The following is a 16,751-nucleotide window of genomic DNA, read 5'->3' on the forward strand; positions in this document are numbered from 1 at the left end:
TGAAGATGATATAACAATTTTAAATATCTATGCATCCAACGCAGGTTCACCACTATATATAACGCAACCGCTAACAACCATAAAAGGACAAATTGACAATAACACAATCATCGTGGGGGACTTGAACACCCCACTTACAGCAATGCACAGATCAACCAGACAGAAAATCAATAAGGAAACACAAGTCCTGAATGATGCATTAAACCAGATGGACTTAAGAGATATTTATAGGACATTTTATCCAAAAGCAACGGAATACACATTCTTCTCAAGTGCACATGGAACAGTCCCTAAGATGGATCACATCCTGGGCTACAAATCCAACCTCGGTAACTTCAAGAAAATCGAAATCACATCAAGCATCCTTTCCGACAACAACGCTATACGGCCGGAAATCAACAACAAGCAAAAAACTGCAAAAAACGAAAACACATGGAGGCGAAACAACATGCTACTCAACAAGCAATGGATCACTGAAGCAATCGAAGAGGAAATTAAAAATTACCTGGCAGCAAATGACAACAAGATACAACACTCCAAAACCCTTGGGATGCAGCAAAAGCCGTTCTAAGAGGAAAGTTTATATCCAAACAAGCCCACCTCAGGAAACAAGAAAAAGCTCAAATAAACAAGATAGCTCTACATCTGAAGCAGCTAGAGCAAGAAGAACAGACAAGACCTAAAGTCAGTAGAGGGAAGGAAATCATAGAGCAGAGCAGAAATCAATGACATAGAAACAAAGAAACCCATCGAAAAGATGAATGAAACGAAAAGCTGGCTCTTTGAAAAGATCAACAAAATTGATAAACCCCTAGCCAGACTTATCAAGCAAAAAAAAGAGAGGACTCAAATCAATCAAATTAGAAATGAAAACGGAGAAGTAACACGGACATCACAGAAATACAAAGGATCCTAAGAGACTACTATCTGCAACTATATGCCAATAAAATGGAAAAACTAGAAGAAATGGGCAAATTCTTACATAAGTACGATCTTCCTAGACTAAACCAAGATGAAGTAGAAAAGACAATTGGACCAATCGCAAGAACTGAAATTGAAACGGTGATTTAAAAACTTCCAACCAACCAAAGTCCAGGGCCAGATGGCTTCACAGACAAATTCTATCAAACATTTAGAGAAGAGCTAACACCTCTCCTTCTGAATCTATTTCCAAAAATTCCAGAAGAAGGGATACTCCCAAACTCATTCTATCAGGCCACTATCACCCTGATACCACAACCAGACAAAGACACCACAAAAAAAGACAACTACACGCCAATTTCACTGATGAACATCAATGCAAAAATCCTCCACAACATACTAGCAAACCGCATCCAACAATACATTCAAAGGATTGGACATCATGATCAAGTGGGATTTATCCCAGGGATGCAAGGGCTCCTCAATATCCTCAAATCCATCAGGTGATACACCACATTCACAAACGGAAGAAGAAAAACCATATGATCCTCCCAATAGATGTCGAAATAAAGCCTTTGACAAAATCCAAAACCCATTTCTGATAAAAAAACCCTTCAGAAAGTGGGCATAACAGGAACCTACCTCAACATGATAAAGGCCATATATGACAAACCCACAGCAAACATCATTCTCAATGGCGAAAAGCTGCAAGAATTCCCGTGGAGATCAGGAACAAGACAAGGATGTCCGCTCTCGCCACTACTCTTCAACATTGTTCGGGAAGGCCTAGCCACAGCCATCAGAGAAGTAAAAGAAATAAAAGGAATCCAAATTGGAAAGGAAGAAGTGAAACTTTCCCTATTTGCAGATGACATGATACTATACCTAGAGAATCCTCAAGACTCTACCAGAAAACTGTTAGAGCTCATCCACCAAATTGGCAAAGTCGCAGGATACAAAATCAATACACAGAAATCAATGGCATTTCTATACACTAACAATGAAAGAGCAGAAAGAGAAATTAGGGAAGCAATCCCGTTTACCATTGTATCCAAAAAAAAAAAAAAAAAAAAAAAAAACCTAGGAGTAAACCTACCTAAAGGGACAAAAGACCTGTACTCTGAAAACTATAAGCCACTGATGAAAGAAATCAAAGATGACACCAATAGATGGAAAGATATACCATGCTCATGGATTGGAAGAGTTAATATTATCAAAATGACTATACTACCCAAGGCAATCTACAGATTCAATGCAACCCCTATCAAATCACCAAGGAGTGTTTTCACAGAACTCGACCAAAATGTTTTAAAGTTTCTTTGGAAGCACAAAAGACCCACACTAGCCAAAGACATCCTGAAAAAGAAAAATGGAGCTGGAGGAATCAGGCTCCCGGACTTCAGACTCTACTACAAAGCAACAATCATCAAAACCGCATAGTACTGTCACAAAGACAGAAATAGAGATCACTGGAACAGGGGAGAAAGCCCAGAGGTAAACCCACACACCTACAGCCAACTCATCTATGACAAAGGAGGCAAGAATATACAATGGAGAAAGGACAGCTGGTTCCGTAAGTGGTGCTGGGAAAACAGGACAGCCACATGGAAAAGGATGAAATGAGAACACTCCCTAACACCATACACAAAAATGAACTCCACATGGATGAAAGACGCAGATATAAGACCAGACACTATCAGACTCCTGGAGGAAAACATAGGCCAAACACTCTGATATAAACGGTAGCAACATCTTCTCGGATCCACCTCTCACAGTATTGACAACACAAACAAAAAGGTACAAATGGGACCTAATCAAACTTCAACGCTTCTGCACAGCAAAGGAAACCCTAAACAAAACAAAAAAGACAACCCACAGAATGGGAGAAAATCTTTGGAAGTGAAGGGACTGACAAGGCATTCATGCCCAAAATTTATAAACACCTTCTGCAGCTCCACACCCACAAAACAAACAACCCCATCGAAAAACGGGAAGAAGATCTAAACCGACAGTTCTCCAAAGAAGACATACAGATGGCCAAGAAACACATGAAAGGATGTTCGACATCACTCATTATTAGAGAGATGCAAATCGAAACCTCTCTGAGGTACCACCTTACACCAGCCAGAATGCCCATCATCCAAAATCTACAAACAATCAGTGTTGGAGAGGGTGTGGTGAAAAAGGAACCCTAGTACACTGTTGGTGGGATTGTCAATTGGTGCAACCATTGTGGGAAGCAGTATGGAGAGTCCTCAGAAAACTAAACACAGAACTCCCATTGGATCCAGCAATCCCACTCCTGGGCATCTACCCAAAAAACCGTGACTCGCAAAGACATATGCACTCCAATGTTCATTGCAGCACTATTTTCAATAGCCAAGACATGGAAACAACCTAAATGTCCATCAACAGAGAAGTGGATCAAGAAGATGTGGTACATATACACAATGGAATATTACTCAGCCTTTAAAAGGAGCAAAACACTGGCATTTTTTTTGCAACATGGATGGACCTAGAAACGATCATGCTAAGTGAAGTCAGCCATACAATGAGACACCAACAACAAATGCTTTCACTGATCTGTGGAATCTGAAAAAAGGATAGACTGAACTTCTCTGCAGAAGAGATGTTGACTCACAGACATTGAAAAAAATTGTGGTCTCTGGAGGAGACAGTTTGGTGGGTGGTGGGATGTGCTTGGGCTTTGGGATGGAAATCTGTGAAATCAGATTGTTATGATCATTATACAACTACAGATGTGATAAATTCCTTTGAGAAATATATGTGTGTGTGTATGTGTACACACATATATAAGATTAAAGACAATATTACCATCCAATTTAGTCGAGCATCTCATGACTAAGAGAAAGGAAACCACTGTGCATCAATGCTAAATAGTAAAGAGATGCAAAGCCCAAACTAAATCTCATTCGTTATACAGGTAAGTTCATACAACGTATTATAGGCATCTTTTCAAGATAAAACTTTGCACTCTCTCCTATGGTTGTGATTCAAGGTACAGTTTGCAATTTGGAGCTCAGAGACACCTGAATTAGGCTGTCTTCCCCTGATAGCCCCAAAGGTGACTTCTTTCATATATGATCCAGCCATTCTAGCACCCCAAAATTCTCAGCCACAGTTTAATGAGACTGTTTTAATTCTTAACATGAACTCCTATTTTTTTCACATATACATAATATTTTATCAGCCAATCCCCCACAAAATCTGCATGTGTAAATCTAAGGGCATGTCCTGTGAAGAAAATAGACACTAACATTCTCCAAAAAAAAAAAAAAAAAAAAATCAGGAGAAATCACTGTCAAATTTCATGAAACTACATTTCGTGGAGTGTCTATCTTCATGAAATGTTTACTGAAAGGAAAATTCACGACCATTTGTTAATACAAAGCATTCTGACTTAAGAACTGCATTACACTAAGACATAGTGCCAAACTAGACACTCTTTCTAGTTGGGAAAATATTCCGTCCTTAAATGTGATAAATATGGAAAGCATCATGTATTTTTGACACATATTAAATATTTACCAAAGCTGGAATGGGAAACCACACACAACATTTTTGTAACACTTCTTTCAGCCATGAAGCCTCAGAAATTCTTACCAAACATGAGGTCTCTTTGTGCAAAGGAGCAGCTTGTTATCCCATATTAAGACCACTTCATAAAATCTAGGTCCTATTTTATGTTGCTACTCCTTTGTTTCTGGACTCCTACACAATAATGTTCAGAAAACCAGATCAATGCACCCAAACTGCTGAGACCCTTATATTTTCCAAATAAGAACCAACTCTCTGGAACAATGATGGCCCTGACTACCTTTTAGCTTTGTAAGTTCCACCGCACACCATACCTTGGCAAATTCTCACCCTCTCCACCTACCCCTCCATGACCCTATCTTGGAACAGTCTCACCCTTTCATCATATGCACCTTTTACAGCCTGAGGCTAAGCCTGACACTGGTTACTTCAGCCACAAGCCCCTAGGAAACCTGCAACCCCATAATGCCAGGAAGGCCTAGCCTTCTCACACATCCCCTGGCCATTTCCTGGTCACAAAACCTATGGGAAACCTCAATGCTCCTGACTCTATGCCCTACTTATTTCCTCACCAAAACCCCTCCGCCTATTTCCTGTTCTAACAAAAGAAAAAAAAAAGACTACGATTCCATATAATCTTGGATTATATCCTTTGGCTCTTTCAAGAATGGCAAGTTTCCTCTTACACTCATATAAGTCGTTTTTCTTATAAACTCTCTTGTTATGACTTATCTCCTACTTGTTGGATTTCCTTAATGGTATGGGCCTTACATAAACACAAAATCGCTACTTCATGAATGCTTAGCATATATTGATAGACATACCAACAAGAATCATATTTGCTGTGCTAATATGACTATGAAAATGTCAGGTTCCCAGCAGCGTGGAGACAGACCCCCATTGATCCCATATATATGGCTGTTCAAATTGGACACCTGCTATGGACAACCTATCCCAGAATTGGTTGCTCAGTTTGTGCAGCAAGAACCAACGGACTGAGGAAAACACCTGGAGGCATATGTTAACTTCTATAGTGATGAACTGCTCTCTGTCATGGGACTTGACCCCCTACTCCTCCCTTGACCTTCCCCTCCTCTTTCTTCATTGTTCCCATCAAAGATCCTGCTGTGAACTCCCACCCCAGATTCCTGCCACAGATCCTTTATAAGCCTAGTCCCTCCTCACAGTCAAGGCTGGTGCCCTCCTGAGCCATTAATAAATCTCTCCTGTTTATCAAATGCCCTTGCCCACTCCTCCCTCAGCAAACTTCACATATGGTGCTAAACCCCAAGCGGGCATGATACGAGAATGGGAATCAGATCAGTGGTGCCCCAAACTCCTGGGTTTGAAAGCCAGAGAGCAGCAGGCAGGGGCAGCTCTTCCTGGCTTAACCTCTGGAACCCACCCAGGTTTGGGTCCCTGATCCAGGCTCCTCTGCACCAGTCCTCTCCTGCTCAGTCAGGCAGAAACCACTAACGGGGAATTCCACCTTTCCATGACTGACTCTGCATCCAGCACTTGCCTTCTTATACTTGGGTGAGAAAATGTCACTTTTCTGGGTCTCCTGTCAGCATGGCTCTTGGGCCCCAGTTCCTCTGGCACATCAGAGTACAACCTTCTGCAACAAAGCATCACCCTAGGTTTGTAGAATGCATAGACACTTGGCCCCATCCCTCTCATCTGTGGACACCCACATCAGTGCAAACCTCTCTCTCTGTCCCTCAGCATCCACTATCCAGACTTTAGAGACACTCAGCCTAAGAAGTGGCACTCCCTAAGGTGGCCCCTTCCTTAGCCCACGTCCCCTCTTAGTCCTCATCATGGTGAAGAAGCCCTCCACTCCTCCACAGAACACACCTCTTGGCTGCCTCTTATGGAATTTAGGTATTCCTAAGAGGAAATGTTAGGTCCAAGCATCTTTACTTCTTCTGTAACTCCGTGTGCACAGAATAAACATTAGCTAATGGCTCTCAATGCTCCCAAAATGCCACTTTCAATTTTTTTCTATAGTGATGTTGTATTTGTTTTTCCATTATAGCTGGTCCACAGTGTTCTGTTCACGTTCTGCTTCATCACTGTACAGCGTGGTGAGCCCCTTCCACATACATGTATGTATTCTTTTTTCTCCCTTTATCATGCTCCACCCTGAGGGACCAGACAGAGATCCTAGGGCTACACAACAAGATCCCATTGCTAATCCAATCCAAAGGCACTAGAAGGCATCTATTAACCCCAAGCACCCCATCCATCCCACTCCCTCCCTCTCCCTCTCCCCCTTGGCAACCACAAGTCCACATTCAATGTAAATAGCTTGAGTGACCTCAATAACATTTGTCAATGTAATGACGAGTGGCATGAAAGTCGCTGTGTCTTTACTCTCAGCCCACAGGCCTCCCTCTGTTCCCCCTGTTTCACATTTCAAATTCTTCTCCATCATTCATGTCATATTCCCTCTCATTCTGACAGCTCCTGCTTTGATCCTGCAGACCATTATTCTCCACAATACAAATCTCTCCATGCCTCCAGCTCTCCCCCAACACAAAATCCTCCACTCCCCTACCCAAGTTGTCCTCAGCTTCTCCCCATCCTAACCCAGATACCCCTCTTTCTCTCCTCCTCATACACATTTCTGTACCCAGCTTCCTCCTTCTCCAAACACCTCCCAACCAGCTCCTTTGGTCCCTTGAGGGGAAGTTGCCAGCACTGGAGGGATTGCCCAGGTCCATGTCCCTATTTCCATGTCCAACCCCTCCCACTTAAATTGAAAAACAAAAAAGATGAGACTCCTTCTCTTCTGATCCCTCCATCTACATTTAAGGAATTTGAACAAATCACTCAGTACTGTGACCTTACCTGCCATGGTGTTGATGTCACCTTATCCTTCCTCCTCGACCTTGCGGAAAAGGAAAGGGTCTGGTTAGCCACTCAGGCCCACACAGATGACCTCTGCTGGCAAAACTAGAACCAAAGAGTGCGGGCGGTAGCAGTCCCAAGACAGGATCCAAACTGGGACTCTCCAGTCGATTCCCAGGCCTTCAGACACCAGAGTCACATGGTAACTTGTCTCATAGGAGGACTATGTGATGCAGGTCTTAACTAAAAAAAGAAGAAGAAATTAGACAAACCCACATGAAAAACCTGCTCTCCTTCCTGATTAACACAGTCACTTCAAAAAGATACATAGTTAGACCTTTCCCATTTGGAGGGAATCTTTCCTTCCACACTCCCTTCATCTCTCAGTCTGTCCCTGACATAAGGCACAGATTACAAAAGTGGGAGGATGGCCCTCAAACCCCTCAGCAGGATGTCTTCACGCTCACCTTCAAGGTCTTTAATAATCAGCATAAAGAGGCTGAAAGCCAACACTTAAAAAGAGATCAGGCTAAATACAAAATGCAGGCAACTGCCATTCAGCGCTCCCACAAATATCAGCTCCCTCCCCTGGACAATGGCTCTAAAGCACTCCAGGCCCCTGCTGCAGGTGTGATAAGAGAGGCCACTGGAAACCTCTCAGGGGAGGGCCACATCTCTCCCTGCAGAGAGATCAGAATCCTTGGACCTCAACAGGCCAAGCCACCTTGGCAGGATCACAGAAGACTAAGGGTGCCCTGGAAACCCCTGGATCCCGGACCCACAACTACTCCTCGGGTGAAGCACCAGGTAACTCTGCTAGTTGTAGGTAAGCTGGTATCCTTTCTTATCAACACAGGGGCCACTTACTCAGCACAACCTGAATTAACAGGTCACAAACACCCCTCTCAAGTCTCTATTGTGCATGTTGGTGGTCTCATCTCCAAACCCTTACCAAAACCCCTTCCAAACTGCACCCCATCAGGGACACCCTTTAGCTGTTCTTTCCTGATATTAACCAAGTGCCCAGCCCCAACTCTTCGCAGAGATATTTTATCTAATTTCAGAGCCTCCCTCAGACTTCTCACTCCTGTCTCTCTTTCCGAGTCCTCTCTCCTCCCCCTTGCTCATCTAGAACATGATAAGCTACCTCTCCCAGCCTCCGTTCTTTTGCCCTGGTTATGGGACACCTCCACCCATTCCATAGCTCAGCAGCTTGCTCCCGTTCAAACTGAGTTAAAAGACCAGTCCGCAAACCTCTGCCAACCTCAATACAGGCCCCTGACCGAAGTCACTAATGGAATCGTAGGCATAACCAGGGTCCATGTCCCCTTCCCATGTCTGACCTGTACACTAAACTAATCCAGACCCGGGGACCAGTGAAGGGCATGCCATTCTTTCAGTCCCTTTTATCAGCCAGCCTTCCCCTGACAGACACATCTACACATATTAGGACAGGGCCCACAAACTCCATGCCTGGACTAATTGACAGGGCCTTTAAGACTCAGGGAAGAGGCTCCTCAGTTCTGAGGGAAAAGTTTTCTGCCCTCAAGGAAACAAAGTCATCCCAAGAGAAATTTGCCTGTGTCCTTGAGATGCAGGTGTTCTGCCTGGACATCTGGAAGCCTTAGCTCCACCATCTTTCTGAAATAGAAATTTCAGGAATAGGGGTACATTTTGCAAGTTGAATTCTCAGGGTCAAGGAGAAATCGTTTGTCTTTTGTTCTAAACATTATTAAAAGATGTTTAGCCACCTAGACAAGTGACCTTGATTTGTTCCATCTGTCAGGAACCCAGTTTGAAGCCAGTGTCTCTTGCAGCTGATGGGTTTCACACAGGTGTACCTTATTCATGGCTGAGACTTTGGAATGGGAAATCTGAGCTTCCTGTTTTGTATGTATCATTGTTTGTGTTGTGCATGTATGGCCTTGCCAAAATTACTTCATCAAAAAGCTCTACTTAATTGGCTTGAAGGAAATTAAGCTCTTATATGAACTCTCAAAATACATAAGGTAAGGTAATTTTAGATTCACATGAACTGGAAAATATTCCGTGTTAAATTAACATCTGATATTAAAGTTAAAGTAGGTTGATCTAACTTAAATGGGCATGTCTTCAGAGTCATTGGCAGAAGCTTTTCTTATTGCACCTAGGTTTGATAAAAGTCAAATCGGATGCTGAGGCTTCAGTTACTAAGAAGGGACAGCAACATCACTTAAGACTATTATCGGTGTTTTGGTGCTATGCTGTGATGTTCTGTACCAGGAAACACATACTTTTAGAAGTGATAAAAAGTCCACCCAGACAAGTAGACATTGTGTTTTCAGTAAAGAAGGAAGGAGGAATGGAATTGCATTCTATTAAGGGAACAGAAAGTAAGTCTGTCGTGTAGCTTGTTATTTTGAATGGAAAGCTAGCAGACAGAATAATACGGATACAGAAAGTGATGGAAGATTTCTGCGAAGTGGACACTAGACAGGATTTCCAAGCTTGGTCGGGACTGACTGGGAGTTTAAAGTTAAAAAACAAACAAACTTTAAATGTAAGCTCGTGTAAAACTTGAATTAGGTTTCTGTCTCTCTGCTAAAAGAAAGGTTTCTGAACCTTCTTAACCTTACCTTGTTCATACTCTTGATAACAGGTTACATGAATCGATTGGCCTTTAATTTGTATTTGCTTTTGAAATCCTTTGTTACGTTGGTTGAGTGACTAGGTAATGTTTTACAATAAAGTGAGATTCTACTTGGCCAGGTGTTTAAAATTTGCATTCTCTCTCTCTGTGTGTGTGTGTGTGTGTGTGTATTTGCAAATTTCCTAAGTGTAAATTACCGTGTTACAGGGGAGAAATTGTCGGATGGAAGGTATGAACCCAATCTATAAAGATATAGCTCACAACTTACTCCCTCCTTCTCAGACATTTGCCATCCTGATGACCTTGTAGCATGGGAAAAGTGTGCCCCTAAATCAGAGGAGGGAAGATAGGTAAGGAACAGCTGTGAATTCAAGAGCCATGACTGTGGGAAATCCAAGAGGCAGCCTGGATCTTCCTGGCTCCCCAGAATACACATTAATGAAAAGAAATGCTTTGAAAATATGTTCTCCATTTGGGGTATTCCTTCTACAGTTTTGGGTTGACAATGTCTGGTGAAAATGAGGATCATTTTAGAGACAATCTTGTGACTCATACTCTAGTTCTGTGTTTTGAGGTTAGGGTTCACTTTCTAAAACTCACTTCCCAAATAGTTCTTTGAGGCTGTGTTACAATATTTCAATGTTTAAGGGGGGTACTAAGAACAAAATCTCAGCATGTGAAGCTGAGTGCTGCAATCTGTCTCTGCGAGAATATCTGATGCCCCACGATAACCAGGGGGTTATACATTCTGGGAAAGTATCATTTAAAGGGTTGTCTCCAGCCTAGATGGAAGGTCTCTTTTCAGGAATACTTAAGTACCATATGCACAAGCAAAGTGAATAAAATAACTCTGAAAATCTCTAGTTCCCTCTTAAGAAGGACATCCACATTGCACTGGTCTACAGAGAGAACTACTGACATCAAACTCACCCTAAAACAAGGCCCTAATAACAAAAACACCAATGCCTGGACAAAAAGAAGTCACCATCAGAAGGAGACCACTATCCCAAGATTGCCCCCCCCCCGAACACATGGTCATTTGTTGACCTTCTCATCTACCTTGGCGGGTTTCTCCCCTCCAAGGCTCTTATCAGTGATGTTCCTAGGTGGGATCCCCTCACCTGGCCAACTAATACCTGCTCTCACAAGGGCACAATTATGTTTCCTTCAACTGTTACTCAAGCTCAATCACCAAGTAAGACTTTAGCCAAGTGACATAACTCTCCTGGGCTACATTAATCGAAATTTAAAGGCTCCCTTGTGTTGGGAATGTTTAAACTATCTAGGGATAACCAGCCTAAGAACACTGGGGAGTACAGCTGAGTGGACAAGTCAGAATGAAATTTCCTTTAAAGAGAAGGAACAGACTAATCCAGCTGAACAGCGATAAAACAGGGCTGTTTTGTGTGAAGCTTTTCAATTTTCATTTATGACTTTATGAATACTGCTTTCCACTTAATTTTTAAGAGACCACAAATATTTTCATATATTTTTCCACTCCTTATCAGAATAGGTTAATTTGTTTTTATTGCCACCAATATATTGTTATATTTTCTACTGCACAGCATGGTGAGCCAGGTACATAGACATGTTTATATTATTTTCTCATATTATCTTGCTCCATCACAAGTGAGGAGACATAGTTCCCAGGGCTACACAGCAGGATCTCACTGCTTATCCATTCCGAAGGCAAGAGACTGCGTCAATGAACTCCAAGCTCCCACTCAATCCCACTCTGTCCCAGTCCCCCTCCCCCTGGAAACCACAAGTCTATTCTCAAAATCCATGTTTTTCTCTTCTGTGGAAAGCTTCACTTGTGCTCTAAAATAGACACCAGATATAAGTGTTATCATGTGGTCTTTGTTTTTCTCTTTCTGACTTCCTTCTCTCAGCATGAGAGTCTCTAGGTTTATGTTTTATTCACTGTGTCCACAAAATTGCTGTCTCTTGCATTTCCAGAAGTGTAACTGAGTCACTGAAAATGATATATAGTTCCATATGAGATCAGTGGTCTCTAGATATGGGAACATGCAACAAGAGGGAATATTTTCCTGGACCATAATAGACGAGGAAGATGGGTGGTCCAGAGACTTTTGGCTACTCCTAGTATGGCTTTGTCCAGGACTAGCACATTGAGTGGCCTATCTGTGACATCATTGCCAGACCTAGCAATGTTCATTGCTGGCACTGTGAGATGAAATGGTCATGAAATGCCTCCCCAAACTATGATCAAATGTACGACCATGGGGGAGTATGGCCAATTGTGACCACAAGTTAGCACTTGCCTAGAGACTCTCCGTGCAGGAAAACTTGAGGCACAGCAGCTGTTTACCTGCAGCATCAGCTGAGCAGAGCTCAGGGAGGTGAGCAGCGGTGAGGCACAGGCCTTCAGACCGATTTCAGGTGAGGATTTGTATGGGCCCAAATTCTTGCATCTTCTCTCATCTAGAAATACAGAGATCATTGACCATGGCAACTGCATGGGCCAATAGGGAGAAAAGGCAGAATGGAGTAGCTGTGGGTCAGACATCCAAGGAAGACTGGGAAATCTTATGGAAGTAATTTCAGGCAAGCCTTTGTATTGCCAAGAACTTAGGGTTTATGTGCCCTGTCAGACGTGATGACACCAGCTGTTCTCAAAGCAGCATCAGCTGGCAGCAGCAACCTTATATTTTCAAGGTCTTCTCTTATAGCAACAGAAAGGAGACAACATGTTTTATGACCAATAGTTCCTGCGATTTACGTGTTAATACCACATCACGTGTTAAAACCTACTCAGATGAAACTACACTCCTCCTTCAACATTACTGGTGTCAACCCATGTTTAATCTTATTTTTCCTTTCTTCCCATCCTCTATGGTAGCATATACCAAGTCCATCCACAAGTACTCCTCACCCCAGGCCAGCAGGAAGCAGATAGAGAAGAGTAGACATTCATCCCTATCCCATATAATGGAAGGCTTGAATGAGAGGAGCCCAGGAGGATGGAGACAGACCGCCATACACCCCTACTATTGCTGCTCACCTGAGAGACTTGCTGTGGACACCCCTCCCAGAATGTGGATGTGCAAGTTGGGCAGCAAGAAACGAGGACCTGTGGGAAGCAACTGCCTGCACAGACTAACTGCCTACATGGATTAACTGTGCTCTGTCATGGGACTTGAGTCCCTACACCTCCCTTGACCTTCCCTTTCTTCTCCATTTTCCCTGCCGCAAGGTCCCACCGTGGACTCCAACCACAGACTCCCACCACAGATGCTTTATAAGTCTAACACCTCCTTGCAGTCAAGGCTGATGCCATCGTGGGCTCTGCCCAGCCCCCTCAGAGACCCTAATAAATTCCTCTTGTGCACTATTTGGCCTTGTGCATTCCTCCCTCAGCAACCTAACGGAAAATGTTTGGAATATTGTTTAACACACAGACTACTTGCGTAGGATACACAGAAAACTCGATATAATAAAATCAGTGATACCAGATCACTGTCAGTTTTTAACAATGTGACGACATTATGGTATAAGTTTTAGAGTATTCAGTTCAAGGGCATATATAATCTTCAGAATGTGGTGCACCCATCAATTCCTCAGTCCACATTGTATCAATCCACAAGGAAATCTCATACCCTTTGGATGGTACTTCCCCACATTTCCTCTCCTAACACAAGCAACCATCAATCTTTTTTTGTCTCTATGGCTATAGATATTTTGCCTGGTGCCCAGGGCCCTTCCATGTCTTGGTTAGTGATAAAGGTCTTGGTTTGTTTTGTTTTGTTTTGTTTTTGATTGTGTATTTGTTTTTTTTTCTTTTCTTTTTGTCTTTTCATTTTTTGGACTGTACCTGGGGCATGCAGAAGTTCCCAGGCCAGGGATTGAACCCATAGCACGGCAGAGATCAGAACACTTTTGTAACAAGCTAGCCACCATAGAACACTGGCTATGTTTTTCTGAATATAAATACTGCACAGATTCTAGTTATCCACTCTCAAGAGCTGCATAACTTTTGTTTCACTTTGCCACTTTTTTTCTTCCATTTACAAGGCCTTACCTAAGAGGCACAAGTGCATATGTGCACAAGAGAGAACTTGCGTTTACTTCAGGGATGAAATGGATTTATATATTTATGTGATTTTTTATTAAAAAGATTCCATTGGAATAGGATCTCATTTGCTGATCTCATTTTTTTTTCTCTCTTTGGGTTACTGTTCAAGTACAGAGATCATATTTTATATTAACTGGGCTAATTTCATAGAGAAGTAAACCCTGACTGAAGGTGATGCTCAGATTGCTAGGAGACTAGAGTCTTGTGATGTCACAGCTACTCAGGCTGGCAACCATTTTGATGGATTGGATAGTTTATCTGTGTAGGCTTACCAAAGCAGCATTTAAAACTGCAGAGTTCAAAAGCCATGCAGGTGAGGAAAGTAGCTGAAGAGAAAAAAATCTGAGATGGCAAATGCTCCTTCAGAAATTCAAGGTGTGTCTCCTAAAGATGCACCAACTGGTTCAGAATCCTCCATTACATCTCCATGGTGTGATAACTCAATCACTGGGGACTTGGACTTGAAGTCTCAGATTGAAGAAAAAGCTTTCCAGGCTTTGTCTGAGGGCTCCCTGATGAAGGAGCCATGCCACACATTGTGTGCCTCTGAACCAGATGAAGATAGTGATTTTCTTCCTCTGCTCTTTCCCAGAAAACTTTGGGAAATTGTTGAAAGTGATCGATTTAAGTCCATTTGGTGGGATGAAAATGGAACCTCGATCGTGATTAATGAAGAACGCTTCAAGAAAGAAGTTCTGGAGAGAAAGGCTCCCTTCAGAATTTTTGAAACTGAGAGTATGAAAAGCTTAGTTCGACAGCTTAACCTTTATGGATTTACTAAATTGCAAAGGAATTTTCAAAGACCTGCCTCACTAGCCAACATTCTGGCAGAAGATAATGAAGTCTCTGCTTGGAACAAGGTATTATGAAATGTCCAGTTACTATTTACAGAGGGACATCTGCAAATATGTTCATACATATAGTGTCATAGTAGACCTTGAAAGTGGGATGAAGTACTGCTACGCTTTTAAGTTGAAGGCCACTTGGTCATAAAATATTTGGGGTGATAGAGAAATTTCCTAGCCACCTGGAGCCTTCTCGATGAACCTCACCCAATACAAGCCCCTGAACCTCATACTGTTACTGTAAATACACCAGGCATTTTTATTTAAGGACCATAATTGCCTGTTCCCACTACATAAATTTTTGAAAATGTTAGTAATAGATGAGTATTATTTCCTGACATTAACTCTGTGTGATGAAACAAGTCAGATTTTTATGGATTCTTTGTCCTCGTATCTTTGTTTAAAAAGTCACTAAATACCTTCTCTTTTGGTTTTAGCTGCAGTTCTACCATAATCCAAATTTTAAACGGGGCTGTCCCCATCTGTTGGTGAGGATGAAAAGAAGAGTCAGGGTGAAAAATGCTTCTCCAGTATCGGCTTCTCTACTTCAAGGTTGCAGCAAGAAGCGCTCTAGAACAGGGGGTAATGTGGATAACCATAATTCTGATGTGGTTGCAGAAACTCATGGAGAAGATGCATTTTCAGCCTCTACAAACCTAAATGTGCCTTTAATAAGATGGCCTTCTATGAGCCAGAGAATTTCTAATACAACTACCCCAACTAGAAGTGGTCTTTCTTCTCCATCATCACCATCAGTCAGGCCACCAGGACAAATTGTCATGGCTCAACATGCTATTTTTAGTCAGTTGACCACATTTCACATGCACTCACAAAGCAGCTACTCTCCAGCAAGTGGCCACATCGTGAATTTCATTACAACTACCACTTCCATTTCTCAGTACCACCTTATTTCTAACTTCCCAAGTGGTTATTTTGGACTGAGGGTGGAGCCTTCTCCTTTGCCAACCAGATACCAGAATATATCACCAACTGAGTGCCCTGTGTCTAACCCCCAAGCAGCAGCCCATCCATGGTTCCCAATGCCAATGACCACTGACACATCTGCTGCCTCACTTTCAAGGCCAAATCCTCAGTTCTCTTCGAATCTGAACATCACCCTAATTACCACTGACCTATCAAAGGACTATAGGTTATGCAGGAGAGTGAAGATGAAAATTTATGCTGGCAAATGTCACCAAATTCCTGCAATTCTGTTATTTCAGCAATAAACTTGTATGTTCATCTTCATAGCTTCAATATCTTTACTTTTGACACAGTTAAGAGTAAAAGGATGCTGCATTTATTTTTCTAAAATGATTTTTCCATCATAGCTGGTTTACTGTGTTCTATCACTTTCATACTGTGCCGCAAAGTGGCCCAGTCACACACCCACCCACCCAAGACACACACCCACACAATACATATCCTTTGTTTCACATTATGCTGCATCAAAAGTGACTAGAGATAGTTCCCATTGCTATACAGCATGACCTCATTTTATACCCGCTCCACATGCAATAGTTTGCATTTTCAACCCCCGAATCCCAGTCCATCACAATCCTGCACCCTCCCCCTTGGCAACCAAAACCCTGTTCTCCAAATCCATGGGTGTCTTTCCTGTGGAAAGTTTCATTTGTGCCATATATCACATTCCACACATAAGTGATGTCATATTGTGCTTGCCTTCCTCCTTCTGGCTTACTTCACTTAGTAGGAGTGTCTCCAGTTCCAGCCGTGTTGCTGCAAATGGCATTATTCTGTTCTTTTCTTATGGCTGAGTAGTGTTGCATTGTGTATATATACAACATCCCTTAATCCATTCTTTCCAATGGTCATTTAGATTATTTCC

At 42.4% G+C, this 16,751-nt stretch overlaps 1 pseudogene; it reads left to right on the forward strand.

The window, feature by feature from the left end:
- LOC110257890 lies at nucleotides 14,405–16,034 on the forward strand (annotated as a pseudogene).

This window comes from Sus scrofa, chromosome Y (genome assembly GCF_000003025.6).
Source record: "Sus scrofa isolate TJ Tabasco breed Duroc chromosome Y, Sscrofa11.1, whole genome shotgun sequence".
NCBI classification, from domain to species: Eukaryota; Metazoa; Chordata; class Mammalia; order Artiodactyla; family Suidae; genus Sus; species Sus scrofa.